This window comes from Schistocerca nitens, unplaced genomic scaffold, assembly GCF_023898315.1.
Source record: "Schistocerca nitens isolate TAMUIC-IGC-003100 unplaced genomic scaffold, iqSchNite1.1 HiC_scaffold_377, whole genome shotgun sequence".
Taxonomy (NCBI): Eukaryota; Metazoa; Arthropoda; class Insecta; order Orthoptera; family Acrididae; genus Schistocerca; species Schistocerca nitens.
Window position 1 is genome coordinate 1,424,140 of NW_026045911.1, and position 22,619 is coordinate 1,446,758.

The 22,619-nt window shown below is 51.8% G+C and overlaps 36 non-coding genes across 36 annotated transcripts; 9 read left to right on the forward strand and 27 right to left on the reverse strand.

Moving 5' to 3' along the window:
• The first annotated feature begins 759 nt into the window (after positions 1-759).
• Trnag-ucc (transfer RNA glycine (anticodon UCC)) lies at positions 760-831 on the forward strand. The gene has a single exon. It is a non-coding gene; the product is annotated as a tRNA-Gly (tRNA).
• Positions 832-1,096: 265 nt separating this feature from the next.
• Trnas-aga (transfer RNA serine (anticodon AGA)) lies at positions 1,097-1,178 on the reverse strand. The gene has a single exon. It is a non-coding gene; the product is annotated as a tRNA-Ser (tRNA).
• Positions 1,179-1,318: 140 nt separating this feature from the next.
• Positions 1,319-1,391, reverse strand: Trnak-uuu (transfer RNA lysine (anticodon UUU)). Its single transcript has one exon. It is a non-coding gene; the product is annotated as a tRNA-Lys (tRNA).
• An 832-nt stretch (positions 1,392-2,223) lies between these two features.
• On the reverse strand, positions 2,224-2,296 carry Trnam-cau (transfer RNA methionine (anticodon CAU)). The gene has a single exon. It is a non-coding gene; the product is annotated as a tRNA-Met (tRNA).
• A 974-nt stretch (positions 2,297-3,270) lies between these two features.
• Trnag-ucc (transfer RNA glycine (anticodon UCC)) lies at positions 3,271-3,342 on the forward strand. The gene has a single exon. It is a non-coding gene; the product is annotated as a tRNA-Gly (tRNA).
• Positions 3,343-3,607: 265 nt separating this feature from the next.
• Trnas-aga (transfer RNA serine (anticodon AGA)) lies at positions 3,608-3,689 on the reverse strand. The gene has a single exon. It is a non-coding gene; the product is annotated as a tRNA-Ser (tRNA).
• A 140-nt stretch (positions 3,690-3,829) lies between these two features.
• Positions 3,830-3,902, reverse strand: Trnak-uuu (transfer RNA lysine (anticodon UUU)). The gene has a single exon. It is a non-coding gene; the product is annotated as a tRNA-Lys (tRNA).
• Positions 3,903-4,735: 833 nt separating this feature from the next.
• On the reverse strand, positions 4,736-4,808 carry Trnam-cau (transfer RNA methionine (anticodon CAU)). Its single transcript has one exon. It is a non-coding gene; the product is annotated as a tRNA-Met (tRNA).
• Positions 4,809-5,782: 974 nt separating this feature from the next.
• On the forward strand, positions 5,783-5,854 carry Trnag-ucc (transfer RNA glycine (anticodon UCC)). Its single transcript has one exon. It is a non-coding gene; the product is annotated as a tRNA-Gly (tRNA).
• Positions 5,855-6,119: 265 nt separating this feature from the next.
• Trnas-aga (transfer RNA serine (anticodon AGA)) lies at positions 6,120-6,201 on the reverse strand. The gene has a single exon. It is a non-coding gene; the product is annotated as a tRNA-Ser (tRNA).
• Positions 6,202-6,341: 140 nt separating this feature from the next.
• On the reverse strand, positions 6,342-6,414 carry Trnak-uuu (transfer RNA lysine (anticodon UUU)). Its single transcript has one exon. It is a non-coding gene; the product is annotated as a tRNA-Lys (tRNA).
• An 831-nt stretch (positions 6,415-7,245) lies between these two features.
• On the reverse strand, positions 7,246-7,318 carry Trnam-cau (transfer RNA methionine (anticodon CAU)). Its single transcript has one exon. It is a non-coding gene; the product is annotated as a tRNA-Met (tRNA).
• A 974-nt stretch (positions 7,319-8,292) lies between these two features.
• Positions 8,293-8,364, forward strand: Trnag-ucc (transfer RNA glycine (anticodon UCC)). The gene has a single exon. It is a non-coding gene; the product is annotated as a tRNA-Gly (tRNA).
• Positions 8,365-8,629: 265 nt separating this feature from the next.
• On the reverse strand, positions 8,630-8,711 carry Trnas-aga (transfer RNA serine (anticodon AGA)). Its single transcript has one exon. It is a non-coding gene; the product is annotated as a tRNA-Ser (tRNA).
• Positions 8,712-8,851: 140 nt separating this feature from the next.
• Positions 8,852-8,924, reverse strand: Trnak-uuu (transfer RNA lysine (anticodon UUU)). Its single transcript has one exon. It is a non-coding gene; the product is annotated as a tRNA-Lys (tRNA).
• An 831-nt stretch (positions 8,925-9,755) lies between these two features.
• Positions 9,756-9,828, reverse strand: Trnam-cau (transfer RNA methionine (anticodon CAU)). The gene has a single exon. It is a non-coding gene; the product is annotated as a tRNA-Met (tRNA).
• Positions 9,829-10,802: 974 nt separating this feature from the next.
• Positions 10,803-10,874, forward strand: Trnag-ucc (transfer RNA glycine (anticodon UCC)). The gene has a single exon. It is a non-coding gene; the product is annotated as a tRNA-Gly (tRNA).
• A 265-nt stretch (positions 10,875-11,139) lies between these two features.
• Trnas-aga (transfer RNA serine (anticodon AGA)) lies at positions 11,140-11,221 on the reverse strand. Its single transcript has one exon. It is a non-coding gene; the product is annotated as a tRNA-Ser (tRNA).
• Positions 11,222-11,361: 140 nt separating this feature from the next.
• Positions 11,362-11,434, reverse strand: Trnak-uuu (transfer RNA lysine (anticodon UUU)). Its single transcript has one exon. It is a non-coding gene; the product is annotated as a tRNA-Lys (tRNA).
• Positions 11,435-12,266: 832 nt separating this feature from the next.
• Positions 12,267-12,339, reverse strand: Trnam-cau (transfer RNA methionine (anticodon CAU)). Its single transcript has one exon. It is a non-coding gene; the product is annotated as a tRNA-Met (tRNA).
• Positions 12,340-13,313: 974 nt separating this feature from the next.
• On the forward strand, positions 13,314-13,385 carry Trnag-ucc (transfer RNA glycine (anticodon UCC)). Its single transcript has one exon. It is a non-coding gene; the product is annotated as a tRNA-Gly (tRNA).
• A 265-nt stretch (positions 13,386-13,650) lies between these two features.
• Trnas-aga (transfer RNA serine (anticodon AGA)) lies at positions 13,651-13,732 on the reverse strand. The gene has a single exon. It is a non-coding gene; the product is annotated as a tRNA-Ser (tRNA).
• Positions 13,733-13,872: 140 nt separating this feature from the next.
• Positions 13,873-13,945, reverse strand: Trnak-uuu (transfer RNA lysine (anticodon UUU)). The gene has a single exon. It is a non-coding gene; the product is annotated as a tRNA-Lys (tRNA).
• Positions 13,946-14,778: 833 nt separating this feature from the next.
• On the reverse strand, positions 14,779-14,851 carry Trnam-cau (transfer RNA methionine (anticodon CAU)). The gene has a single exon. It is a non-coding gene; the product is annotated as a tRNA-Met (tRNA).
• A 974-nt stretch (positions 14,852-15,825) lies between these two features.
• Trnag-ucc (transfer RNA glycine (anticodon UCC)) lies at positions 15,826-15,897 on the forward strand. Its single transcript has one exon. It is a non-coding gene; the product is annotated as a tRNA-Gly (tRNA).
• Positions 15,898-16,162: 265 nt separating this feature from the next.
• Positions 16,163-16,244, reverse strand: Trnas-aga (transfer RNA serine (anticodon AGA)). Its single transcript has one exon. It is a non-coding gene; the product is annotated as a tRNA-Ser (tRNA).
• Positions 16,245-16,384: 140 nt separating this feature from the next.
• Trnak-uuu (transfer RNA lysine (anticodon UUU)) lies at positions 16,385-16,457 on the reverse strand. The gene has a single exon. It is a non-coding gene; the product is annotated as a tRNA-Lys (tRNA).
• Positions 16,458-17,289: 832 nt separating this feature from the next.
• Trnam-cau (transfer RNA methionine (anticodon CAU)) lies at positions 17,290-17,362 on the reverse strand. The gene has a single exon. It is a non-coding gene; the product is annotated as a tRNA-Met (tRNA).
• Positions 17,363-18,336: 974 nt separating this feature from the next.
• On the forward strand, positions 18,337-18,408 carry Trnag-ucc (transfer RNA glycine (anticodon UCC)). The gene has a single exon. It is a non-coding gene; the product is annotated as a tRNA-Gly (tRNA).
• A 265-nt stretch (positions 18,409-18,673) lies between these two features.
• Trnas-aga (transfer RNA serine (anticodon AGA)) lies at positions 18,674-18,755 on the reverse strand. Its single transcript has one exon. It is a non-coding gene; the product is annotated as a tRNA-Ser (tRNA).
• Positions 18,756-18,895: 140 nt separating this feature from the next.
• Positions 18,896-18,968, reverse strand: Trnak-uuu (transfer RNA lysine (anticodon UUU)). Its single transcript has one exon. It is a non-coding gene; the product is annotated as a tRNA-Lys (tRNA).
• An 831-nt stretch (positions 18,969-19,799) lies between these two features.
• Trnam-cau (transfer RNA methionine (anticodon CAU)) lies at positions 19,800-19,872 on the reverse strand. The gene has a single exon. It is a non-coding gene; the product is annotated as a tRNA-Met (tRNA).
• A 971-nt stretch (positions 19,873-20,843) lies between these two features.
• Positions 20,844-20,915, forward strand: Trnag-ucc (transfer RNA glycine (anticodon UCC)). The gene has a single exon. It is a non-coding gene; the product is annotated as a tRNA-Gly (tRNA).
• Positions 20,916-21,180: 265 nt separating this feature from the next.
• On the reverse strand, positions 21,181-21,262 carry Trnas-aga (transfer RNA serine (anticodon AGA)). The gene has a single exon. It is a non-coding gene; the product is annotated as a tRNA-Ser (tRNA).
• A 140-nt stretch (positions 21,263-21,402) lies between these two features.
• On the reverse strand, positions 21,403-21,475 carry Trnak-uuu (transfer RNA lysine (anticodon UUU)). Its single transcript has one exon. It is a non-coding gene; the product is annotated as a tRNA-Lys (tRNA).
• An 831-nt stretch (positions 21,476-22,306) lies between these two features.
• Trnam-cau (transfer RNA methionine (anticodon CAU)) lies at positions 22,307-22,379 on the reverse strand. The gene has a single exon. It is a non-coding gene; the product is annotated as a tRNA-Met (tRNA).
• Between the last annotated feature and the right edge of the window lie 240 nt (positions 22,380-22,619).

Sequence of the window (22,619 nt, forward strand, 5' to 3'; positions counted from 1 at the left end):
CGACGTTACAGCTCAGAAATAGCACGCGACCGTCCAAGTACGGTCTCTTGCGTGCTGCGTGTTTGGTTCTTCTCACAGCGAATCCTGCTATACATTCCTGAGGCTGACGGAGCTCAAGCGAGGAATCGGTGCGGCAGCATTATAGCGATAACAGCAGAACGATACATCGGCCGGGAATCGAACCCGGGCCGCCCGCGTGCTAAGCGAGCATTCTACCACTTTTTTTTTCTTCTCATTTCGTTCGTTGCATTTGTTGGGGGCGGACGTCCGATGACGCCCGTTCAAGTTCATCGTTGACTCAGTCTTTTATTACAGAGGGCAGATAACTGTCAGACCGAACACGCTGAGTTATCGTGCCGGCAAACCTTAAGATTATGAGACTTACGCGCTGCTTACTGCACTACTGAGGCACATGCCACTGAACCACCGATGCTCGACAAGCTGCCCGTGCTTCCCGAGCAGTTTTCTGCAGGGAAAGTGGGATTGCCACCCAGCGACGTCGGATGAAACCGAAAAAAGTGCTACACACGCGGAGTCCTCCACTACACTGCCTTAAAACGACCACTCATCACTATCGTGTGAGTAACCTTGCGGCTGCGGCGACTAGTCTCGCCCAAAGACGCAGCGTGCGTGGAGGCGCTACCCGAATGCGTGTGGATGCACCCTCCTAGCTCGTAAAGCGCCTACAGCTACTATCACCGTGGGCCGCTGCTGGCGGGCGGGAAGCCGACACAGCGCGGCGTCGCGAGGAGCGGCTGTGCGGTGGTGGTGTAATGGTGAGCATAGTTGCCTTCCAAGCAGTTGATCCGGGTTCGATTCCCGGCCACCGCAAGTAACGCTAGTTTTTTCGTATATAGTATGTGAGCCGCGTGCTGTTAAATTAACGTTTTTGTCGTCGTTACTCCACGCAGACCATCCTGTAGTATGTCCCGACTTGTCCCGACTTTGCTCGGCTGACGCGAAAGCTGACGCTTGGAATTCGCCCTTATCAAAAGGACAGGCACTATAAACGGCTGTGAGAGGCGAGGTACCAAAACGACAGGCAAACTGCGAAATTTTCTGCTCCTTCTTCTTAAACAAAAAAAGAAAAAACGGACGCAGTCGGTAGGACTCGAACCTACGCTCCCAGAGGGAATCTGATTTCTAGTCAGACGCCTTAACCACTCGGCCACGACTGCTCGTAACTGAAGAGTCCCTCGAATCGTGAAAAATCAAACCCGTCTGCGCAGAATTTTGACAGGAAACGAACTCCGTGCACTGATTACGGCAGGGCTACCATCGCTACGAGACGAGCCATTACGGAAACGTTAAAAATCTTCGCCCGGACAGGGACTCGAACCCTGGACCCTTAGGTTAAAAGCCTAATGCTCTACCGACTGAGCTATCCGGGCTCACGCTTCTTGCGGATGGAGCGGCTGCAAGCAACGTGAATAACTGGAACGCGTGTGTAGGCGTACTACGGTAATATCTGGCTTCTGGCGCAACTGGCGACTTCACCGACTTCCCACTGACGCTGGTAGCAGCCCAACAGCTGACCAGCGCCTCCTCTCCCTTTACCCCGGTGCTGACAGTAATTGCATCATGTGCCTGTTTTCCCCGATTACATTCGGTTGAAGCTCCGCAAGGAGGGCGAAAAACGAACGTTGGAAGGCCAAAACATGGAGCGTTGGGTGCGTAAAAACTTCCGTTCCGGTACCGGGAATCGAACCCGGGCCTCCTGGGTGAAAGCCAGGTATCCTAGCCACTTTTTTTTTTTTTTTTTAATCTCATTTTGTTCGTTTACGTTCGTTGTATCTGCTCTGGGAGGACGTCGAAAGACACCCGTTCCAGTTCGTTGTTGATCCATTAACTCAGTTTTTTTTTAATTACAGAGGGCAGCTAACCCTCTGACCGAGCGCGCTGAGCTACCGTGCCGGCGCCACTAGACCACACCGGATTTGCGCTATGACGTGAGGTTCACTCCGTTTCCTCTCGTATTTCGTGCTGAACCTGGACTCACTGCTGTTCTCTGTTTGCCAGCATATTTGCGCACAGCTCGAAATTGACTATTCGTTATTTTACTCATAACAGGTTAAGAGAAAGATCAAAGTTGTACGTTGTCATAATTGGAAATAAACATTTTGACGCTGAGCGTAGACTCCTTGTGGATAACGAATGACAATTAAGTTCGTTCCCTAGCAACAGCAACACCGTTAATTCAGCCGTGATGTACAGCAAATTAAATGCCCCGGGTGAGGATCGAACTCACGACCTTAAGATTATGAGACTTACGCGCTACCTACTGCGCTACCGAGGCACGTTGCGAGCAACGTTCCAGGAAACTTGGTAAGTCTCGCATATTAGAGATAGAGAGTTTGCGCGCTCTGAAGAATCTGTTGTGTTGCTACACGTGCTTTCCCGACTTGCTAGATTAAACTGCTGCCGCAGCTTTTTCAACGGAACGCAGCACTGCCTGAGGTTACAGTCCATCGCCCTTGCGGCGCCTGAACACAGCGGCCTGTTGGGCCAGGCCGACGTTACAGCTCAGAAATAGCACGCGACCGTCCAAGTACGGTCTCTTGCGTGCTGCGTGTTTGGTTCTTCTCACAGCGAATCCTGCTATACATTCCTGAGGCTGACGGAGCTCAAGCGAGGAATCGGTGCGGCAGCATTATAGCGATAACAGCAGAACGATACATCGGCCGGGAATCGAACCCGGGCCGCCCGCGTGCTAAGCGAGCATTCTACCACTTTTTTTTTCTTCTCATTTCGTTCGTTGCATTTGTTGGGGGCGGACGTCCGATGACGCCCGTTCAAGTTCATCGTTGACTCAGTCTTTTATTACAGAGGGCAGATAACTGTCAGACCGAACACGCTGAGTTATCGTGCCGGCAAACCTTAAGATTATGAGACTTACGCGCTGCTTACTGCACTACTGAGGCACATGCCACTGAACCACCGATGCTCGACAAGCTGCCCGTGCTTCCCGAGCAGTTTTCTGCAGGGAAAGTGGGATTGCCACCCAGCGACGTCGGATGAAACCGAAAAAAGTGCTACACACGCGGAGTCCTCCACTACACTGCCTTAAAACGACCACTCATCACTATCGTGTGAGTAACCTTGCGGCTGCGGCGACTAGTCTCGCCCAAAGACGCAGCGTGCGTGGAGGCGCTACCCGAATGCGTGTGGATGCACCCTCCTAGCTCGTAAAGCGCCTACAGCTACTATCACCGTGGGCCGCTGCTGGCGGGCGGGAAGCCGACACAGCGCGGCGTCGCGAGGAGCGGCTGTGCGGTGGTGGTGTAATGGTGAGCATAGTTGCCTTCCAAGCAGTTGATCCGGGTTCGATTCCCGGCCACCGCAAGTAACGCTAGTTTTTTCGTATATAGTATGTGAGCCGCGTGCTGTTAAATTAACGTTTTTGTCGTCGTTACTCCACGCAGACCATCCTGTAGTATGTCCCGACTTGTCCCGACTTTGCTCGGCTGACGCGAAAGCTGACGCTTGGAATTCGCCCTTATCAAAAGGACAGGCACTATAAACGGCTGTGAGAGGCGAGGTACCAAAACGACAGGCAAACTGCGAAATTTTCTGCTCCTTCTTCTTAAACAAAAAAAGAAAAAACGGACGCAGTCGGTAGGACTCGAACCTACGCTCCCAGAGGGAATCTGATTTCTAGTCAGACGCCTTAACCACTCGGCCACGACTGCTCGTAACTGAAGAGTCCCTCGAATCGTGAAAAATCAAACCCGTCTGCGCAGAATTTTGACAGGAAACGAACTCCGTGCACTGATTACGGCAGGGCTACCATCGCTACGAGACGAGCCATTACGGAAACGTTAAAAATCTTCGCCCGGACAGGGACTCGAACCCTGGACCCTTAGGTTAAAAGCCTAATGCTCTACCGACTGAGCTATCCGGGCTCACGCTTCTTGCGGATGGAGCGGCTGCAAGCAACGTGAATAACTGGAACGCGTGTGTAGGCGTACTACGGTAATATCTGGCTTCTGGCGCAACTGGCGACTTCACCGACTTCCCACTGACGCTGGTAGCAGCCCAACAGCTGACCAGCGCCTCCTCTCCCTTTACCCCGGTGCTGACAGTAATTGCATCATGTGCCTGTTTTCCCCGATTACATTCGGTTGAAGCTCCGCAAGGAGGGCGAAAAACGAACGTTGGAAGGCCAAAACATGGAGCGTTGGGTGCGTAAAAACTTCCGTTCCGGTACCGGGAATCGAACCCGGGCCTCCTGGGTGAAAGCCAGGTATCCTAGCCACTTTTTTTTTTTTTTTTAAAATCTCATTTTGTTCGTTTTCGTTCGTTGTATCTGCTCTGGGAGGACGTCGAAAGACACCCGTTCCAGTTCGTTGTTGATCCATTAACTCAGTTTTTTTTTAATTACAGAGGGCAGCTAACCCTCTGACCGAGCGCGCTGAGCTACCGTGCCGGCGCCACTAGACCACACCGGATTTGCGCTATGACGTGAGGTTCACTCCGTTTCCTCTCGTATTTCGTGCTGAACCTGGACTCACTGCTGTTCTCTGTTTGCCAGCATATTTGCGCACAGCTCGAAATTGACTATTCGTTATTTTACTCATAACAGGTTAAGAGAAAGATCAAAGTTGTACGTTGTCATAATTGGAAATAAACATTTTGACGCTGAGCGTAGACTCCTTGTGGATAACGAATGACAATTAAGTTCGTTCCCTAGCAACAGCAACACCGTTAATTCAGCCGTGATGTACAGCAAATTAAATGCCCCGGGTGAGGATCGAACTCACGACCTTAAGATTATGAGACTTACGCGCTACCTACTGCGCTACCGAGGCACGTTGCGAGCAACGTTCCAGGAAACTTGGTAAGTCTCGCATATTAGAGATAGAGAGTTTGCGCGCTCTGAAGAATCTGTTGTGTTGCTACACGTGCTTTCCCGACTTGCTAGATTAAACTGCTGCCGCAGCTTTTTCAACGGAACGCAGCACTGCCTGAGGTTACAGTCCATCGCCCTTGCGGCGCCTGAACACAGCGGCCTGTTGGGCCAGGCCGACGTTACAGCTCAGAAATAGCACGCGACCGTCCAAGTACGGTCTCTTGCGTGCTGCGTGTTTGGTTCTTCTCACAGCGAATCCTGCTATACATTCCTGAGGCTGACGGAGCTCAAGCGAGGAATCGGTGCGGCAGCATTATAGCGATAACAGCAGAACGATACATCGGCCGGGAATCGAACCCGGGCCGCCCGCGTGCTAAGCGAGCATTCTACCACTTTTTTTTTCTTCTCATTTCGTTCGTTGCATTTGTTGGGGGCGGACGTCCGATGACGCCCGTTCAAGTTCATCGTTGACTCAGTCTTTTATTACAGAGGGCAGATAACTGTCAGACCGAACACGCTGAGTTATCGTGCCGGCAAACCTTAAGATTATGAGACTTACGCGCTGCTTACTGCACTACTGAGGCACATGCCACTGAACCACCGATGCTCGACAAGCTGCCCGTGCTTCCCGAGCAGTTTTCTGCAGGGAAAGTGGGATTGCCACCCAGCGACGTCGGATGAAACCGAAAAAAGTGCTACACACGCGGAGTCCTCCACTACACTGCCTTAAAACGACCACTCATCACTATCGTGTGAGTAACCTTGCGGCTGCGGCGACTAGTCTCGCCCAAAGACGCAGCGTGCGTGGAGGCGCTACCCGAATGCGTGTGGATGCACCCTCCTAGCTCGTAAAGCGCCTACAGCTACTATCACCGTGGGCCGCTGCTGGCGGGCGGGAAGCCGACACAGCGCGGCGTCGCGAGGAGCGGCTGTGCGGTGGTGGTGTAATGGTGAGCATAGTTGCCTTCCAAGCAGTTGATCCGGGTTCGATTCCCGGCCACCGCAAGTAACGCTAGTTTTTTCGTATATAGTATGTGAGCCGCGTGCTGTTAAATTAACGTTTTTGTCGTCGTTACTCCACGCAGACCATCCTGTAGTATGTCCCGACTTGTCCCGACTTTGCTCGGCTGACGCGAAAGCTGACGCTTGGAATTCGCCCTTATCAAAAGGACAGGCACTATAAACGGCTGTGAGAGGCGAGGTACCAAAACGACAGGCAAACTGCGAAATTTTCTGCTCCTTCTTCTTAAACAAAAAAAGAAAAAACGGACGCAGTCGGTAGGACTCGAACCTACGCTCCCAGAGGGAATCTGATTTCTAGTCAGACGCCTTAACCACTCGGCCACGACTGCTCGTAACTGAAGAGTCCCTCGAATCGTGAAAAATCAAACCCGTCTGCGCAGAATTTTGACAGGAAACGAACTCCGTGCACTGATTACGGCAGGGCTACCATCGCTACGAGACGAGCCATTACGGAAACGTTAAAAATCTTCGCCCGGACAGGGACTCGAACCCTGGACCCTTAGGTTAAAAGCCTAATGCTCTACCGACTGAGCTATCCGGGCTCACGCTTCTTGCGGATGGAGCGGCTGCAAGCAACGTGAATAACTGGAACGCGTGTGTAGGCGTACTACGGTAATATCTGGCTTCTGGCGCAACTGGCGACTTCACCGACTTCCCACTGACGCTGGTAGCAGCCCAACAGCTGACCAGCGCCTCCTCTCCCTTTACCCCGGTGCTGACAGTAATTGCATCATGTGCCTGTTTTCCCCGATTACATTCGGTTGAAGCTCCGCAAGGAGGGCGAAAAACGAACGTTGGAAGGCCAAAACATGGAGCGTTGGGTGCGTAAAAACTTCCGTTCCGGTACCGGGAATCGAACCCGGGCCTCCTGGGTGAAAGCCAGGTATCCTAGCCACTTTTTTTTTTTTTTAAAATCTCATTTTGTTCGTTTTCGTTCGTTGTATCTGCTCTGGGAGGACGTCGAAAGACACCCGTTCCAGTTCGTTGTTGATCCATTAACTCAGTTTTTTTTTAATTACAGAGGGCAGCTAACCCTCTGACCGAGCGCGCTGAGCTACCGTGCCGGCGCCACTAGACCACACCGGATTTGCGCTATGACGTGAGGTTCACTCCGTTTCCTCTCGTATTTCGTGCTGAACCTGGACTCACTGCTGTTCTCTGTTTGCCAGCATATTTGCGCACAGCTCGAAATTGACTATTCGTTATTTTACTCATAACAGGTTAAGAGAAAGATCAAAGTTGTACGTTGTCATAATTGGAAATAAACATTTTGACGCTGAGCGTAGACTCCTTGTGGATAACGAATGACAATTAAGTTCGTTCCCTAGCAACAGCAACACCGTTAATTCAGCCGTGATGTACAGCAAATTAAATGCCCCGGGTGAGGATCGAACTCACGACCTTAAGATTATGAGACTTACGCGCTACCTACTGCGCTACCGAGGCACGTTGCGAGCAACGTTCCAGGAAACTTGGTAAGTCTCGCATATTAGAGATAGAGAGTTTGCGCGCTCTGAAGAATCTGTTGTGTTGCTACACGTGCTTTCCCGACTTGCTAGATTAAACTGCTGCCGCAGCTTTTTCAACGGAACGCAGCACTGCCTGAGGTTACAGTCCATCGCCCTTGCGGCGCCTGAACACAGCGGCCTGTTGGGCCAGGCCGACGTTACAGCTCAGAAATAGCACGCGACCGTCCAAGTACGGTCTCTTGCGTGCTGCGTGTTTGGTTCTTCTCACAGCGAATCCTGCTATACATTCCTGAGGCTGACGGAGCTCAAGCGAGGAATCGGTGCGGCAGCATTATAGCGATAACAGCAGAACGATACATCGGCCGGGAATCGAACCCGGGCCGCCCGCGTGCTAAGCGAGCATTCTACCACTTTTTTTTTCTTCTCATTTCGTTCGTTGCATTTGTTGGGGGCGGACGTCCGATGACGCCCGTTCAAGTTCATCGTTGACTCAGTCTTTTATTACAGAGGGCAGATAACTGTCAGACCGAACACGCTGAGTTATCGTGCCGGCAAACCTTAAGATTATGAGACTTACGCGCTGCTTACTGCACTACTGAGGCACATGCCACTGAACCACCGATGCTCGACAAGCTGCCCGTGCTTCCCGAGCAGTTTTCTGCAGGGAAAGTGGGATTGCCACCCAGCGACGTCGGATGAAACCGAAAAAAGTGCTACACACGCGGAGTCCTCCACTACACTGCCTTAAAACGACCACTCATCACTATCGTGTGAGTAACCTTGCGGCTGCGGCGACTAGTCTCGCCCAAAGACGCAGCGTGCGTGGAGGCGCTACCCGAATGCGTGTGGATGCACCCTCCTAGCTCGTAAAGCGCCTACAGCTACTATCACCGTGGGCCGCTGCTGGCGGGCGGGAAGCCGACACAGCGCGGCGTCGCGAGGAGCGGCTGTGCGGTGGTGGTGTAATGGTGAGCATAGTTGCCTTCCAAGCAGTTGATCCGGGTTCGATTCCCGGCCACCGCAAGTAACGCTAGTTTTTTCGTATATAGTATGTGAGCCGCGTGCTGTTAAATTAACGTTTTTGTCGTCGTTACTCCACGCAGACCATCCTGTAGTATGTCCCGACTTGTCCCGACTTTGCTCGGCTGACGCGAAAGCTGACGCTTGGAATTCGCCCTTATCAAAAGGACAGGCACTATAAACGGCTGTGAGAGGCGAGGTACCAAAACGACAGGCAAACTGCGAAATTTTCTGCTCCTTCTTCTTAAACAAAAAAAGAAAAAACGGACGCAGTCGGTAGGACTCGAACCTACGCTCCCAGAGGGAATCTGATTTCTAGTCAGACGCCTTAACCACTCGGCCACGACTGCTCGTAACTGAAGAGTCCCTCGAATCGTGAAAAATCAAACCCGTCTGCGCAGAATTTTGACAGGAAACGAACTCCGTGCACTGATTACGGCAGGGCTACCATCGCTACGAGACGAGCCATTACGGAAACGTTAAAAATCTTCGCCCGGACAGGGACTCGAACCCTGGACCCTTAGGTTAAAAGCCTAATGCTCTACCGACTGAGCTATCCGGGCTCACGCTTCTTGCGGATGGAGCGGCTGCAAGCAACGTGAATAACTGGAACGCGTGTGTAGGCGTACTACGGTAATATCTGGCTTCTGGCGCAACTGGCGACTTCACCGACTTCCCACTGACGCTGGTAGCAGCCCAACAGCTGACCAGCGCCTCCTCTCCCTTTACCCCGGTGCTGACAGTAATTGCATCATGTGCCTGTTTTCCCCGATTACATTCGGTTGAAGCTCCGCAAGGAGGGCGAAAAACGAACGTTGGAAGGCCAAAACATGGAGCGTTGGGTGCGTAAAAACTTCCGTTCCGGTACCGGGAATCGAACCCGGGCCTCCTGGGTGAAAGCCAGGTATCCTAGCCACTTTTTTTTTTTTTTTTAATCTCATTTTGTTCGTTTACGTTCGTTGTATCTGCTCTGGGAGGACGTCGAAAGACACCCGTTCCAGTTCGTTGTTGATCCATTAACTCAGTTTTTTTTTAATTACAGAGGGCAGCTAACCCTCTGACCGAGCGCGCTGAGCTACCGTGCCGGCGCCACTAGACCACACCGGATTTGCGCTATGACGTGAGGTTCACTCCGTTTCCTCTCGTATTTCGTGCTGAACCTGGACTCACTGCTGTTCTCTGTTTGCCAGCATATTTGCGCACAGCTCGAAATTGACTATTCGTTATTTTACTCATAACAGGTTAAGAGAAAGATCAAAGTTGTACGTTGTCATAATTGGAAATAAACATTTTGACGCTGAGCGTAGACTCCTTGTGGATAACGAATGACAATTAAGTTCGTTCCCTAGCAACAGCAACACCGTTAATTCAGCCGTGATGTACAGCAAATTAAATGCCCCGGGTGAGGATCGAACTCACGACCTTAAGATTATGAGACTTACGCGCTACCTACTGCGCTACCGAGGCACGTTGCGAGCAACGTTCCAGGAAACTTGGTAAGTCTCGCATATTAGAGATAGAGAGTTTGCGCGCTCTGAAGAATCTGTTGTGTTGCTACACGTGCTTTCCCGACTTGCTAGATTAAACTGCTGCCGCAGCTTTTTCAACGGAACGCAGCACTGCCTGAGGTTACAGTCCATCGCCCTTGCGGCGCCTGAACACAGCGGCCTGTTGGGCCAGGCCGACGTTACAGCTCAGAAATAGCACGCGACCGTCCAAGTACGGTCTCTTGCGTGCTGCGTGTTTGGTTCTTCTCACAGCGAATCCTGCTATACATTCCTGAGGCTGACGGAGCTCAAGCGAGGAATCGGTGCGGCAGCATTATAGCGATAACAGCAGAACGATACATCGGCCGGGAATCGAACCCGGGCCGCCCGCGTGCTAAGCGAGCATTCTACCACTTTTTTTTTCTTCTCATTTCGTTCGTTGCATTTGTTGGGGGCGGACGTCCGATGACGCCCGTTCAAGTTCATCGTTGACTCAGTCTTTTATTACAGAGGGCAGATAACTGTCAGACCGAACACGCTGAGTTATCGTGCCGGCAAACCTTAAGATTATGAGACTTACGCGCTGCTTACTGCACTACTGAGGCACATGCCACTGAACCACCGATGCTCGACAAGCTGCCCGTGCTTCCCGAGCAGTTTTCTGCAGGGAAAGTGGGATTGCCACCCAGCGACGTCGGATGAAACCGAAAAAAGTGCTACACACGCGGAGTCCTCCACTACACTGCCTTAAAACGACCACTCATCACTATCGTGTGAGTAACCTTGCGGCTGCGGCGACTAGTCTCGCCCAAAGACGCAGCGTGCGTGGAGGCGCTACCCGAATGCGTGTGGATGCACCCTCCTAGCTCGTAAAGCGCCTACAGCTACTATCACCGTGGGCCGCTGCTGGCGGGCGGGAAGCCGACACAGCGCGGCGTCGCGAGGAGCGGCTGTGCGGTGGTGGTGTAATGGTGAGCATAGTTGCCTTCCAAGCAGTTGATCCGGGTTCGATTCCCGGCCACCGCAAGTAACGCTAGTTTTTTCGTATATAGTATGTGAGCCGCGTGCTGTTAAATTAACGTTTTTGTCGTCGTTACTCCACGCAGACCATCCTGTAGTATGTCCCGACTTGTCCCGACTTTGCTCGGCTGACGCGAAAGCTGACGCTTGGAATTCGCCCTTATCAAAAGGACAGGCACTATAAACGGCTGTGAGAGGCGAGGTACCAAAACGACAGGCAAACTGCGAAATTTTCTGCTCCTTCTTCTTAAACAAAAAAAGAAAAAACGGACGCAGTCGGTAGGACTCGAACCTACGCTCCCAGAGGGAATCTGATTTCTAGTCAGACGCCTTAACCACTCGGCCACGACTGCTCGTAACTGAAGAGTCCCTCGAATCGTGAAAAATCAAACCCGTCTGCGCAGAATTTTGACAGGAAACGAACTCCGTGCACTGATTACGGCAGGGCTACCATCGCTACGAGACGAGCCATTACGGAAACGTTAAAAATCTTCGCCCGGACAGGGACTCGAACCCTGGACCCTTAGGTTAAAAGCCTAATGCTCTACCGACTGAGCTATCCGGGCTCACGCTTCTTGCGGATGGAGCGGCTGCAAGCAACGTGAATAACTGGAACGCGTGTGTAGGCGTACTACGGTAATATCTGGCTTCTGGCGCAACTGGCGACTTCACCGACTTCCCACTGACGCTGGTAGCAGCCCAACAGCTGACCAGCGCCTCCTCTCCCTTTACCCCGGTGCTGACAGTAATTGCATCATGTGCCTGTTTTCCCCGATTACATTCGGTTGAAGCTCCGCAAGGAGGGCGAAAAACGAACGTTGGAAGGCCAAAACATGGAGCGTTGGGTGCGTAAAAACTTCCGTTCCGGTACCGGGAATCGAACCCGGGCCTCCTGGGTGAAAGCCAGGTATCCTAGCCACTTTTTTTTTTTTTTTTTAATCTCATTTTGTTCGTTTACGTTCGTTGTATCTGCTCTGGGAGGACGTCGAAAGACACCCGTTCCAGTTCGTTGTTGATCCATTAACTCAGTTTTTTTTTAATTACAGAGGGCAGCTAACCCTCTGACCGAGCGCGCTGAGCTACCGTGCCGGCGCCACTAGACCACACCGGATTTGCGCTATGACGTGAGGTTCACTCCGTTTCCTCTCGTATTTCGTGCTGAACCTGGACTCACTGCTGTTCTCTGTTTGCCAGCATATTTGCGCACAGCTCGAAATTGACTATTCGTTATTTTACTCATAACAGGTTAAGAGAAAGATCAAAGTTGTACGTTGTCATAATTGGAAATAAACATTTTGACGCTGAGCGTAGACTCCTTGTGGATAACGAATGACAATTAAGTTCGTTCCCTAGCAACAGCAACACCGTTAATTCAGCCGTGATGTACAGCAAATTAAATGCCCCGGGTGAGGATCGAACTCACGACCTTAAGATTATGAGACTTACGCGCTACCTACTGCGCTACCGAGGCACGTTGCGAGCAACGTTCCAGGAAACTTGGTAAGTCTCGCATATTAGAGATAGAGAGTTTGCGCGCTCTGAAGAATCTGTTGTGTTGCTACACGTGCTTTCCCGACTTGCTAGATTAAACTGCTGCCGCAGCTTTTTCAACGGAACGCAGCACTGCCTGAGGTTACAGTCCATCGCCCTTGCGGCGCCTGAACACAGCGGCCTGTTGGGCCAGGCCGACGTTACAGCTCAGAAATAGCACGCGACCGTCCAAGTACGGTCTCTTGCGTGCTGCGTGTTTGGTTCTTCTCACAGCGAATCCTGCTATACATTCCTGAGGCTGACGGAGCTCAAGCGAGGAATCGGTGCGGCAGCATTATAGCGATAACAGCAGAACGATACATCGGCCGGGAATCGAACCCGGGCCGCCCGCGTGCTAAGCGAGCATTCTACCACTTTTTTTTTCTTCTCATTTCGTTCGTTGCATTTGTTGGGGGCGGACGTCCGATGACGCCCGTTCAAGTTCATCGTTGACTCAGTCTTTTATTACAGAGGGCAGATAACTGTCAGACCGAACACGCTGAGTTATCGTGCCGGCAAACCTTAAGATTATGAGACTTACGCGCTGCTTACTGCACTACTGAGGCACATGCCACTGAACCACCGATGCTCGACAAGCTGCCCGTGCTTCCCGAGCAGTTTTCTGCAGGGAAAGTGGGATTGCCACCCAGCGACGTCGGATGAAACCGAAAAAAGTGCTACACACGCGGAGTCCTCCACTACACTGCCTTAAAACGACCACTCATCACTATCGTGTGAGTAACCTTGCGGCTGCGGCGACTAGTCTCGCCCAAAGACGCAGCGTGCGTGGAGGCGCTACCCGAATGCGTGTGGATGCACCCTCCTAGCTCGTAAAGCGCCTACAGCTACTATCACCGTGGGCCGCTGCTGGCGGGCGGGAAGCCGACACAGCGCGGCGTCGCGAGGAGCGGCTGTGCGGTGGTGGTGTAATGGTGAGCATAGTTGCCTTCCAAGCAGTTGATCCGGGTTCGATTCCCGGCCACCGCAAGTAACGCTAGTTTTTTCGTATATAGTATGTGAGCCGCGTGCTGTTAAATTAACGTTTTTGTCGTCGTTACTCCACGCAGACCATCCTGTAGTATGTCCCGACTTGTCCCGACTTTGCTCGGCTGACGCGAAAGCTGACGCTTGGAATTCGCCCTTATCAAAAGGACAGGCACTATAAACGGCTGTGAGAGGCGAGGTACCAAAACGACAGGCAAACTGCGAAATTTTCTGCTCCTTCTTCTTAAACAAAAAAAGAAAAAACGGACGCAGTCGGTAGGACTCGAACCTACGCTCCCAGAGGGAATCTGATTTCTAGTCAGACGCCTTAACCACTCGGCCACGACTGCTCGTAACTGAAGAGTCCCTCGAATCGTGAAAAATCAAACCCGTCTGCGCAGAATTTTGACAGGAAACGAACTCCGTGCACTGATTACGGCAGGGCTACCATCGCTACGAGACGAGCCATTACGGAAACGTTAAAAATCTTCGCCCGGACAGGGACTCGAACCCTGGACCCTTAGGTTAAAAGCCTAATGCTCTACCGACTGAGCTATCCGGGCTCACGCTTCTTGCGGATGGAGCGGCTGCAAGCAACGTGAATAACTGGAACGCGTGTGTAGGCGTACTACGGTAATATCTGGCTTCTGGCGCAACTGGCGACTTCACCGACTTCCCACTGACGCTGGTAGCAGCCCAACAGCTGACCAGCGCCTCCTCTCCCTTTACCCCGGTGCTGACAGTAATTGCATCATGTGCCTGTTTTCCCCGATTACATTCGGTTGAAGCTCCGCAAGGAGGGCGAAAAACGAACGTTGGAAGGCCAAAACATGGAGCGTTGGGTGCGTAAAAACTTCCGTTCCGGTACCGGGAATCGAACCCGGGCCTCCTGGGTGAAAGCCAGGTATCCTAGCCACTTTTTTTTTTTTTTTTTTAAATCTCATTTTGTTCGTTTTCGTTCGTTGTATCTGCTCTGGGAGGACGTCGAAAGACACCCGTTCCAGTTCGTTGTTGATCCATTAACTCAGTTTTTTTTAATTACAGAGGGCAGCTAACCCTCTGACCGAGCGCGCTGAGCTACCGTGCCGGCGCCACTAGACCACACCGGATTTGCGCTATGACGTGAGGTTCACTCCGTTTCCTCTCGTATTTCGTGCTGAACCTGGACTCACTGCTGTTCTCTGTTTGCCAGCATATTTGCGCACAGCTCGAAATTGACTATTCGTTATTTTACTCATAACAGGTTAAGAGAAAGATCAAAGTTGTACGTTGTCATAATTGGAAATAAACATTTTGACGCTGAGCGTAGACTCCTTGTGGATAACGAATGACAATTAAGTTCGTTCCCTAGCAACAGCAACACCGTTAATTCAGCCGTGATGTACAGCAAATTAAATGCCCCGGGTGAGGATCGAACTCACGACCTTAAGATTATGAGACTTACGCGCTACCTACTGCGCTACCGAGGCACGTTGCGAGCAACGTTCCAGGAAACTTGGTAAGTCTCGCATATTAGAGATAGAGAGTTTGCGCGCTCTGAAGAATCTGTTGTGTTGCTACACGTGCTTTCCCGACTTGCTAGATTAAACTGCTGCCGCAGCTTTTTCAACGGAACGCAGCACTGCCTGAGGTTACAGTCCATCGCCCTTGCGGCGCCTGAACACAGCGGCCTGTTGGGCCAGGCCGACGTTACAGCTCAGAAATAGCACGCGACCGTCCAAGTACGGTCTCTTGCGTGCTGCGTGTTTGGTTCTTCTCACAGCGAATCCTGCTATACATTCCTGAGGCTGACGGAGCTCAAGCGAGGAATCGGTGCGGCAGCATTATAGCGATAACAGCAGAACGATACATCGGCCGGGAATCGAACCCGGGCCGCCCGCGTGCTAAGCGAGCATTCTACCACTTTTTTTTTCTTCTCATTTCGTTCGTTGCATTTGTTGGGGGCGGACGTCCGATGACGCCCGTTCAAGTTCATCGTTGACTCAGTCTTTTATTACAGAGGGCAGATAACTGTCAGACCGAACACGCTGAGTTATCGTGCCGGCAAACCTTAAGATTATGAGACTTACGCGCTGCTTACTGCACTACTGAGGCACATGCCACTGAACCACCGATGCTCGACAAGCTGCCCGTGCTTCCCGAGCAGTTTTCTGCAGGGAAAGTGGGATTGCCACCCAGCGACGTCGGATGAAACCGAAAAAAGTGCTACACACGCGGAGTCCTCCACTACACTGCCTTAAAACGACCACTCATCACTATCGTGTGAGTAACCTTGCGGCTGCGGCGACTAGTCTCGCCCAAAGACGCAGCGTGCGTGGAGGCGCTACCCGAATGCGTGTGGATGCACCCTCCTAGCTCGTAAAGCGCCTACAGCTACTATCACCGTGGGCCGCTGCTGGCGGGCGGGAAGCCGACACAGCGCGGCGTCGCGAGGAGCGGCTGTGCGGTGGTGGTGTAATGGTGAGCATAGTTGCCTTCCAAGCAGTTGATCCGGGTTCGATTCCCGGCCACCGCAAGTAACGCTAGTTTTTTCGTATATAGTATGTGAGCCGCGTGCTGTTAAATTAACGTTTTTGTCGTCGTTACTCCACGCAGACCATCCTGTAGTATGTCCCGACTTGTCCCGACTTTGCTCGGCTGACGCGAAAGCTGACGCTTGGAATTCGCCCTTATCAAAAGGACAGGCACTATAAACGGCTGTGAGAGGCGAGGTACCAAAACGACAGGCAAACTGCGAAATTTTCTGCTCCTTCTTCTTAAACAAAAAAAGAAAAAACGGACGCAGTCGGTAGGACTCGAACCTACGCTCCCAGAGGGAATCTGATTTCTAGTCAGACGCCTTAACCACTCGGCCACGACTGCTCGTAACTGAAGAGTCCCTCGAATCGTGAAAAATCAAACCCGTCTGCGCAGAATTTTGACAGGAAACGAACTCCGTGCACTGATTACGGCAGGGCTACCATCGCTACGAGACGAGCCATTACGGAAACGTTAAAAATCTTCGCCCGGACAGGGACTCGAACCCTGGACCCTTAGGTTAAAAGCCTAATGCTCTACCGACTGAGCTATCCGGGCTCACGCTTCTTGCGGATGGAGCGGCTGCAAGCAACGTGAATAACTGGAACGCGTGTGTAGGCGTACTACGGTAATATCTGGCTTCTGGCGCAACTGGCGACTTCACCGACTTCCCACTGACGCTGGTAGCAGCCCAACAGCTGACCAGCGCCTCCTCTCCCTTTACCCCGGTGCTGACAGTAATTGCATCATGTGCCTGTTTTCCCCGATTACATTCGGTTGAAGCTCCGCAAGGAGGGCGAAAAACGAACGTTGGAAGGCCAAAACATGGAGCGTTGGGTGCGTAAAAACTTCCGTTCCGGTACCGGGAATCGAACCCGGGCCTCCTGGGTGAAAGCCAGGTATCCTAGCCACTTTTTTTTTTTTTTTTTAAATCTCATTTTGTTCGTTTTCGTTCGTTGTATCTGCTCTGGGAGGACGTCGAAAGACACCCGTTCCAGTTCGTTGTTGATCCATTAACTCAGTTTTTTTTAATTACAGAGGGCAGCTAACCCTCTGACCGAGCGCGCTGAGCTACCGTGCCGGCGCCACTAGACCACACCGGATTTGCGCTATGACGTGAGGTTCACTCCGTTTCCTCTCGTATTTCGTGCTGAACCTGGACTCACTGCTGTTCTCTGTTTGCCAGCATATTTGCGCACAGCTCGAAATTGACTATTCGTTATTTTACTCATAACAGGTTAAGAGAAAGATCAAAGTTGTACGTTGTCATAATTGGAAATAAACATTTTGACGCTGAGCGTAGACTCCTTGTGGATAACGAATGACAATTAAGTTCGTTCCCTAGCAACAGCAACACCGTTAATTCAGCCGTGATGTACAGCAAATTAAATGCCCCGGGTGAGGATCGAACTCACGACCTTAAGATTATGAGACTTACGCGCTACCTACTGCGCTACCGAGGCACGTTGCGAGCAACGTTCCAGGAAACTTGGTAAGTCTCGCATATTAGAGATAGAGAGTTTGCGCGCTCTGAAGAATCTGTTGTGTTGCTACACGTGCTTTCCCGACTTGCTAGATTAAACTGCTGCCGCAGCTTTTTCAACGGAACGCAGCACTGCCTGAGGTTACAGTCCATCGCCCTTGCGGCGCCTGAACACAGCGGCCTGTTGGGCCAGGCCGACGTTACAGCTCAGAAATAGCACGCGACCGTCCAAGTACGGTCTCTTGCGTGCTGCGTGTTTGGTTCTTCTCACAGCGAATCCTGCTATACATTCCTGAGGCTGACGGAGCTCAAGCGAGGAATCGGTGCGGCAGCATTATAGCGATAACAGCAGAACGATACATCGGCCGGGAATCGAACCCGGGCCGCCCGCGTGCTAAGCGAGCATTCTACCACTTTTTTTTTCTTCTCATTTCGTTCGTTGCATTTGTTGGGGGCGGACGTCCGATGACGCCCGTTCAAGTTCATCGTTGACTCAGTCTTTTATTACAGAGGGCAGATAACTGTCAGACCGAACACGCTGAGTTATCGTGCCGGCAAACCTTAAGATTATGAGACTTACGCGCTGCTTACTGCACTACTGAGGCACATGCCACTGAACCACCGATGCTCGACAAGCTGCCCGTGCTTCCCGAGCAGTTTTCTGCAGGGAAAGTGGGATTGCCACCCAGCGACGTCGGATGAAACCGAAAAAAGTGCTACACACGCGGAGTCCTCCACTACACTGCCTTAAAACGACCACTCATCACTATCGTGTGAGTAACCTTGCGGCTGCGGCGACTAGTCTCGCCCAAAGACGCAGCGTGCGTGGAGGCGCTACCCGAATGCGTGTGGATGCACCCTCCTAGCTCGTAAAGCGCCTACAGCTACTATCACCGTGGGCCGCTGCTGGCGGGCGGGAAGCCGACACAGCGCGGCGTCGCGAGGAGCGGCTGTGCGGTGGTGGTGTAATGGTGAGCATAGTTGCCTTCCAAGCAGTTGATCCGGGTTCGATTCCCGGCCACCGCAAGTAACGCTAGTTTTTTCGTATATAGTATGTGAGCCGCGTGCTGTTAAATTAACGTTTTTGTCGTCGTTACTCCACGCAGACCATCCTGTAGTATGTCCCGACTTGTCCCGACTTTGCTCGGCTGACGCGAAAGCTGACGCTTGGAATTCGCCCTTATCAAAAGGACAGGCACTATAAACGGCTGTGAGAGGCGAGGTACCAAAACGACAGGCAAACTGCGAAATTTTCTGCTCCTTCTTCTTAAACAAAAAAAGAAAAAACGGACGCAGTCGGTAGGACTCGAACCTACGCTCCCAGAGGGAATCTGATTTCTAGTCAGACGCCTTAACCACTCGGCCACGACTGCTCGTAACTGAAGAGTCCCTCGAATCGTGAAAAATCAAACCCGTCTGCGCAGAATTTTGACAGGAAACGAACTCCGTGCACTGATTACGGCAGGGCTACCATCGCTACGAGACGAGCCATTACGGAAACGTTAAAAATCTTCGCCCGGACAGGGACTCGAACCCTGGACCCTTAGGTTAAAAGCCTAATGCTCTACCGACTGAGCTATCCGGGCTCACGCTTCTTGCGGATGGAGCGGCTGCAAGCAACGTGAATAACTGGAACGCGTGTGTAGGCGTACTACGGTAATATCTGGCTTCTGGCGCAACTGGCGACTTCACCGACTTCCCACTGACGCTGGTAGCAGCCCAACAGCTGACCAGCGCCTCCTCTCCCTTTACCCCGGTGCTGACAGTAATTGCATCATGTGCCTGTTTTCCCCGATTACATTCGGTTGAAGCTCCGCAAGGAGGGCGAAAAACGAACGTTGGAAGGCCAAAACATGGAGCGTTGGGTGCGTAAAAACTTCCGTTCCGGTACCGGGAATCGAACCCGGGCCTCCTGGGTGAAAGCCAGGTATCCTAGCCACTTTTTTTTTTTTTTTTAAATCTCATTTTGTTCGTTTTCGTTCGTTGTATCTGCTCTGGGAGGACGTCGAAAGACACCCGTTCCAGTTCGTTGTTGATCCATTAACTCAGTTTTTTTTAATTACAGAGGGCAGCTAACCCTCTGACCGAGCGCGCTGAGCTACCGTGCCGGCGCCACTAGACCACACCGGATTTGCGCTATGACGTGAGGTTCACTCCGTTTCCTCTCGTATTTCGTGCTGAACCTGGACTCACTGCTGTTCTCTGTTTGCCAGCATATTTGCGCACAGCTCGAAATTGACTATTCGTTATTTTACTCATAACAGGTTAAGAGAAAGATCAAAGTTGTACGTTGTCATAATTGGAAATAAACATTTTGACGCTGAGCGTAGACTCCTTGTGGATAACGAATGACAATTAAGTTCGTTCCCTAGCAACAGCAACACCGTTAATTCAGCCGTGATGTACAGCAAATTAAATGCCCCGGGTGAGGATCGAACTCACGACCTTAAGATTATGAGACTTACGCGCTACCTACTGCGCTACCGAGGCACGTTGCGAGCAACGTTCCAGGAAACTTGGTAAGTCTCGCATATTAGAGATAGAGAGTTTGCGCGCTCTGAAGAATCTGTTGTGTTGCTACACGTGCTTTCCCGACTTGCTAGATTAAACTGCTGCCGCAGCTTTTTCAACGGAACGCAGCACTGCCTGAGGTTACAGTCCATCGCCCTTGCGGCGCCTGAACACAGCGGCCTGTTGGGCCAGGCCGACGTTACAGCTCAGAAATAGCACGCGACCGTCCAAGTACGGTCTCTTGCGTGCTGCGTGTTTGGTTCTTCTCACAGCGAATCCTGCTATACATTCCTGAGGCTGACGGAGCTCAAGCGAGGAATCGGTGCGGCAGCATTATAGCGATAACAGCAGAACGATACATCGGCCGGGAATCGAACCCGGGCCGCCCGCGTGCTAAGCGAGCATTCTACCACTTTTTTTTTCTTCTCATTTCGTTCGTTGCATTTGTTGGGGGCGGACGTCCGATGACGCCCGTTCAAGTTCATCGTTGACTCAGTCTTTTATTACAGAGGGCAGATAACTGTCAGACCGAACACGCTGAGTTATCGTGCCGGCAAACCTTAAGATTATGAGACTTACGCGCTGCTTACTGCACTACTGAGGCACATGCCACTGAACCACCGATGCTCGACAAGCTGCCCGTGCTTCCCGAGCAGTTTTCTGCAGGGAAAGTGGGATTGCCACCCAGCGACGTCGGATGAAACCGAAAAAAGTGCTACACACGCGGAGTCCTCCACTACACTGCCTTAAAACGACCACTCATCACTATCGTGTGAGTAACCTTGCGGCTGCGGCGACTAGTCTCGCCCAAAGACGCAGCGTGCGTGGAGGCGCTACCCGAATGCGTGTGGATGCACCCTCCTAGCTCGTAAAGCGCCTACAGCTACTATCACCGTGGGCCGCTGCTGGCGGGCGGGAAGCCGACACAGCGCGGCGTCGCGAGCGGCTGTGCGGTGGTGGTGTAATGGTGAGCATAGTTGCCTTCCAAGCAGTTGATCCGGGTTCGATTCCCGGCCACCGCAAGTAACGCTAGTTTTTTCGTATATAGTATGTGAGCCGCGTGCTGTTAAATTAACGTTTTTGTCGTCGTTACTCCACGCAGACCATCCTGTAGTATGTCCCGACTTGTCCCGACTTTGCTCGGCTGACGCGAAAGCTGACGCTTGGAATTCGCCCTTATCAAAAGGACAGGCACTATAAACGGCTGTGAGAGGCGAGGTACCAAAACGACAGGCAAACTGCGAAATTTTCTGCTCCTTCTTCTTAAACAAAAAAAGAAAAAACGGACGCAGTCGGTAGGACTCGAACCTACGCTCCCAGAGGGAATCTGATTTCTAGTCAGACGCCTTAACCACTCGGCCACGACTGCTCGTAACTGAAGAGTCCCTCGAATCGTGAAAAATCAAACCCGTCTGCGCAGAATTTTGACAGGAAACGAACTCCGTGCACTGATTACGGCAGGGCTACCATCGCTACGAGACGAGCCATTACGGAAACGTTAAAAATCTTCGCCCGGACAGGGACTCGAACCCTGGACCCTTAGGTTAAAAGCCTAATGCTCTACCGACTGAGCTATCCGGGCTCACGCTTCTTGCGGATGGAGCGGCTGCAAGCAACGTGAATAACTGGAACGCGTGTGTAGGCGTACTACGGTAATATCTGGCTTCTGGCGCAACTGGCGACTTCACCGACTTCCCACTGACGCTGGTAGCAGCCCAACAGCTGACCAGCGCCTCCTCTCCCTTTACCCCGGTGCTGACAGTAATTGCATCATGTGCCTGTTTTCCCCGATTACATTCGGTTGAAGCTCCGCAAGGAGGGCGAAAAACGAACGTTGGAAGGCCAAAACATGGAGCGTTGGGTGCGTAAAAACTTCCGTTCCGGTACCGGGAATCGAACCCGGGCCTCCTGGGTGAAAGCCAGGTATCCTAGCCACTTTTTTTTTTTTTTTTAAATCTCATTTTGTTCGTTTTCGTTCGTTGTATCTGCTCTGGGAGGACGTCGAAAGACACCCGTTCCAGTTCGTTGTTGATCCATTAACTCAGTTTTTTTTAATTACAGAGGGCAGCTAACCCTCTGACCGAGCGCGCTGAGCTACCGTGCCGGCGCCACTAGACCACACCGGATTTGCGCTATGACGTGAGGTTCACTCCGTTTCCTCTCGTATTTCGTGCTGAACCTGGACTCACTGCTGTTCTCTGTTTGCCAGCATATTTGCGCACAGCTCGAAATTGACTATTCGTTATTTTACTCATAACAGGTTAAGAGAAAGATCAAAGTTGTACGTTGTCATAATTGGAAATAAACATTTTGACGCTGAGCGTAGACTCCTTGTGGATAACGAATGACAATTAAGTTCGTTCCCTAGCAACAGCAACACCGTTAATTCAGCCGTGATGTACAGCAAATTAAATGCCCCGGGTGAGGATCGAACTCACGACCTTAAGATTATGAGACTTACGCGCTACCTACTGCGCTACCGAGGCACGTTGCGAGCAACGTTCCAGGAAACTTGGTAAGTCTCGCATATTAGAGATAGAGAGTTTGCGCGCTCTGAAGAATCTGTTGTGTTGCTACACGTGCTTTCCCGACTTGCTAGATTAAACTGCTGCCGCAGCTTTTTCAACGGAACGCAGCACTGCCTGAGGTTACAGTCCATCGCCCTTGCGGCGCCTGAACACAGCGGCCTGTTGGGCCAGGCCGACGTTACAGCTCAGAAATAGCAC